Source organism: Haliotis cracherodii, unplaced genomic scaffold, assembly GCF_022045235.1.
Source record: "Haliotis cracherodii isolate W230 unplaced genomic scaffold, xgHalCrac1.p SCAF_13, whole genome shotgun sequence".
In the NCBI taxonomy this organism is placed as follows: Eukaryota; Metazoa; Mollusca; class Gastropoda; order Lepetellida; family Haliotidae; genus Haliotis; species Haliotis cracherodii.
In genome coordinates, this window is record NW_027266268.1 from 4652166 (window position 1) to 4657416 (window position 5251).

The window sequence follows — 5251 nt, forward strand, 5'->3', positions numbered from 1 at the left end:
CTGTTCGCCGTTCTTAACGATATTCCAGCAATATCAGCATTCCGGGGGTCACCAGAAATGGGCTTCACACATTGTGCTCATGTTGGGAACTATTTCAATGTCAACTCACGTCATTTCTGCATTTTGCTTCCTTTGGAGACAAGCATATAGTAATTTGGCGAATTTGGTTCATGCCAGACTCGGCAATATTCCAGCCACATCACAGCCAGTAAATAATCGAGTCTTGACCAGGAAACCCAGTGGTTGATTTTATGAACAAACATCCACGCCGTCGTGGTACGAGAACGCGCCAATAACATATTTACGAGCCTTATCACCTGATCCATCTAGTCGCCTCTTACGATAAACAACAGAGTACTTGGGATCAGTTTAAAGCCGGAAGCTCCATCGTCTATCAGCATTTGTTACCAACCGAACTCTTCGATAAGTGAGTGGTTGAGGTGGGTTTAGTGCCACTTTGAATAGTATTCCTGTTACGTCACGCCGTGTCAGCATCATGTGGGAGGAAAGCCCGAAGTGATGCACGTCTCGGACGTTTACCACTTTGGGGAAATTCACGAGCAGGGATATGGTGCAGACAAACCTAGAAACATAATAGGGGCGAACGGGGATTCGAACCTAGGCTTGTAGATATCTGGCGTGCGCAACTCTGCTAAATATTTGCCCGCTCTTGCGATTAAAGTGTTTGGGAGACTCCTTCTATACGGCTTTCCATGAAATTGAAATAACCTTCTATGCACGACATTACAGCTCCTACTGAATCATCCTCTTAACATTCCCTCTCATACCAACCAATCTCGTGGACGTCTATATAGATTTGAAAGCCAAACTTAAGAGAAAATCTATCTCATCTCTTACAGATTTAGGTAACATTCAATTTTGAGGTGACAGTTTTTGCAACGCAACCTCCACACTTCCAGACCCAATAGGGATATATATATCCCGGGGCACTGGATTCCGTATTAGCTAGCGATGTTAATCAACTTAAACATTGCTGCGTCGTCCCATGAGGTTAAAACCTGTTAATAACAATCTGTCATCAGCTTAGTGTCCAACATCTGACTATAAAGAACATCAAGGCCATCACTATTATCACTTAACCTTATGTATACATATATATTCGATTTATCGGGTAATTTGTATGTATTGCTTACGTCTTATGATGGACAGAGAGCACATGATGAGGAAGCCAATTCAACAGGATTAAGTACACATAGGTGGGATAATTGGATTAGGGAGATGGAGCGATTGCTTAATGAGTTCATAGTAGGCAAATGGGATGAAATAGCCTCTGTTGATTGATGGATTATGGCGGCGATTCTGGGCTGCTTCTGTTTCAAGCCAACAAACAGCTGCACCTATCTTGAAGGAAACACTACAGTAAAACACTTCAAAGTGCATTCAGATGCTACAAAGACAAATATACTCAACAACTGCGGCAAAATAAGAATAGTAAACCAAAGAACTTTTGGAAAATGTCAAAATCATTTGATAAGGAGTATAAAGCATACGATCAAATATGTACAGACTTTTTTTAAGAGCTTAATAAAGGATGGCAAAGTGAGGAAGCAGAAATTGTTTGTCACAATGATGTTGACTTCAATGAAATTCTAGATTGTAAGATTACGGACAAAGAAATCACAAGATTGAACAGAATAACAAGGCTTGTAGTTAAGGTTGTATAGACAATGAAAAAATAAATTTCTGTGAATGTAATACTACCAGTCTATGTTAAACTTTGCAACTTTGCAACAATCAAGTAATCCTTGATACTGGTGCAACCAGGGTTCTGAAACAATGCTCAAACATTGACAATGTGCTTATTCTAAAAAGCACTGATAGATATTTCTAATAATTATATAGGATTGTGTGTGTTGATTTTAGTAAAACCTTTGATACAGATGTGGTCCATGGAACAAATTGATAAAATCAAACATCAAAGGAAAATGTTTCAAAGAAATGTATAGCATGTATCAGAATATTAAATCTTGTATTTTACACAATGGTGATTTTTTTTTCAGTAGTAATACTAGTGTACGACAAGGCGAACACGAGACACCCTTCTTGTTTGCACTGTACTGAGAAACCTTCTCTCTCAGAATGGGTTTAATGGTTTTAATGGACTGCAAAGTGTAAATAACTGTATTTCCCTTGTTTTGGTATTATATGCTGTTAATGAAAGAAACTCCCGATTTGCTGAGATTTATTTCACTATATTTGAAAAATACTGTAATAAATGGAAACTCAAGGTCAATGTAGGTAAAACAAAGGCGGTAATATTTTCTAAATGGTCGTCAAATAAAGCATATAATTTTATGTTAAATGATTTTGCTTATCTTGATGTAATGTATACAAACACTGGTAGATTTTGTAAAGCCTGGAAAAGACCGACCGATCAGGCAATGATCAGGGATATGTATGCAGTAATCAGACAGATTAGACTGTTAGAAATACCTATCGAGAGTCAGCTTAAATTTTGCGACCAACTTGTTCAGCCCATATTGTAATGAGTTTCAGAAATATGGGGCTTTGAGAAATTAATACTTTTTGGAAGGTGTACATTTAACATTTTGTAAATATAAACTTAAGCTAAAACAGTCAATGCCAGAGAATATGGTGTATGGTGAACTGGGAACATATCCTCTTTGCATTGTCAATACAGTGAGAATGACATCATATTGGTGTAAATTATTATCATCTGATAATACTCTCTCAAGTATTGTTTACAACTGATGTTCATTTATCAAATGTAAATTAAGACTACAACTTTCCACTTCTGAATGAAATAAAAACTGTTCTGCAAATTACAGGTTTAAATTACATCTGGTTATCTCAGAGTTATCCAGAGTGGAAGCTTAGGTTAAAACAATTCTATTTGATAGTTTGTTTTCACTATTTGAGAGATTCCAAAGAAAATTCATCAAAAGGCCATTATTATGATATGTATACTGAGCTATACATAATATAATTACCGGTTATTTTGTCTTACTCGCTTTAGAACTTCTCATCACAGGCTAGCTGCTGAAACTAGGAGATGGTTAATGGTGGTCAACAATGTTGTTAAAGAAGAGAAAACAAGTACATTGTGTAGAAATGGAATCGGTGAGGAGATGCATTTTTTATTGGAATGTTCCAATTTTTCATGTATGAGAATATGTTAATACCAGATTATTACTGTAAATATCCCACCACTGTTAAATGTTCATATTTAAGCCCTTGCTAGTTAAACTGATAAACTATGTTGAAAAAGGTATGCTTATGCTCTATTAGTAGTGTGTTACCGGTGTACACCTTTCTCTGTATCACTGCTGTGGTTTATGAGAATAAATGGTATTCTTCTTCTTTCTTCTCCTGCTAGTTTTCCTTCAGTGGAGTCATAGAGGATGGTTAGAGGATATGATCGTTGTCGTAACTGATGCAGTTGAAGGTTTTATTTCATGTTGGATGATAACTGCAAACTACATAATATGGATGCATATCATATTTCATTCAGCCTTGGAAAACGTTTGATTGTTAGCACGCCTTGAAAAGGCCTTTCTACCAAGATTTCAAAGTAGCTCTGTACCATATATTCCTGTGTCTCATCAAGTGATCAATTGACTTGCTATTGCATGTGTTTGTCATGGGTACAGGATACGCTCATCCTTTCGCGAACACCTGGTGTTATTACTATTTGATATTGATTCATGGACCCATGCTCATGATTTAGTCGGAATTGTAAATTCACTTTTGTCAGAGATTGCTTATAAATATGGATATCAAGGAATAAACACCCATGATGACATTTTACATTATTAATTAAAAGACTTTGACTTTGTACCATATGTTCCAATGTTTTTTTCAGATATACAATTGACTTGCCTTTGCATGTGTTTGTATCAGGTGCCACCGGTGGGGCAGGATACGCTCACCTTTTCGCGAACACCTGGTATCATTACTATTTGATAGTGATTCATAAACACATGTTCATGATATAGTCGGAATTGTGCAATCGACTCTGCTTTATGGAGACTTTCTGTTGGATATGGACATGGTTTTGTCGCTTTATTTAATATGCGTTGATTTGTTGTTTAATGCCACAGTCAGCTATATTTCACCAATATCACAACGGCGTTCACACACAATCGAAAAGCTACAAAGACTGAGTACCCATTTAGTCGTCTACTGCTGAATTAATTACTGATGCTCAATCACTAGATTGTCTGTTCTATACTTTATTATTTACAATCCGTTGTCATGTAGTTAGAACATTGCTGAGTGCGGCGTTAAACAAAAAAAACATACAAATAAATTATAGGCCGCGGAGATATAGCTGTCATATTGCAGACCACGGCGGAACGTTTGTTTGTCGTTTGTCGCACTCATTCCAGCAGTGGAACATCTGCACTATTTTCAGTTTAACGATACCAGGTTCCTGGCGTCTTCTTGCATTGCTTCAGTGTGTTCTTATCTGATTGCGCAGTCGGGATAACGTCAGCAGCAAGCATCCACGTCTCCAGCTACAGACACAGCAGGCCTCGCCATCTTGAGACCAGGTCGATTAAAGAAAGCTTAAACACCACGCCTGAGGACATTTAAAATCCGGGAAAGTCCGTTGTCTGCTCTTGTCGTGACGCTGGTGTCTGAGCTGTTGCATGCCGTCTCTGTAGGTTATCCACTGAACCATACTTTTGCATTAAAGAAGGATTTGCGATTTTAATCATTCCAATCATGTTAATCAGATCATTTGAACAATGCATTGCACTTCAACGTCCTCATGCCTGATGATGGTATTCAATCGGGAATGGGGCACGGATGGCCCTTGGGTCAAGGTCGCCGCCACTAGCTATGGGTTGTGTCTCTCATTTACTCAGCTCTTGGAATGGTTTTGAGTTTTCGGTTATTCTTGACTTGTCCAGCTCGCCCTGCAGAGTTGAGTCCCTTACGCAGGCCAGAACATGATCGTGGGTTCGAATCCCAGATTCTCTCTGATTATGTGTCTAGGATTGATAGCACTACACCCATATTTGTGGATATCACCAAAATGGTAAATATCTGCAACCTGCATCACTTCGGACGTGTCCAACTCAAGTTGACACGCCTTAATAAACTGATATTCTGTTCATAGCAGTGTTAAATCTCGACTCGCTCACCCACAATGTGGCGGTTTAAGGGTCAGTGAGCGAATTTAGTTTAAGCCACTTTGAACAATATATAAGTTATATCACGATGTGACGCGTTGCAGTGGAGTGAGTGAGTGAACATGGTTTTA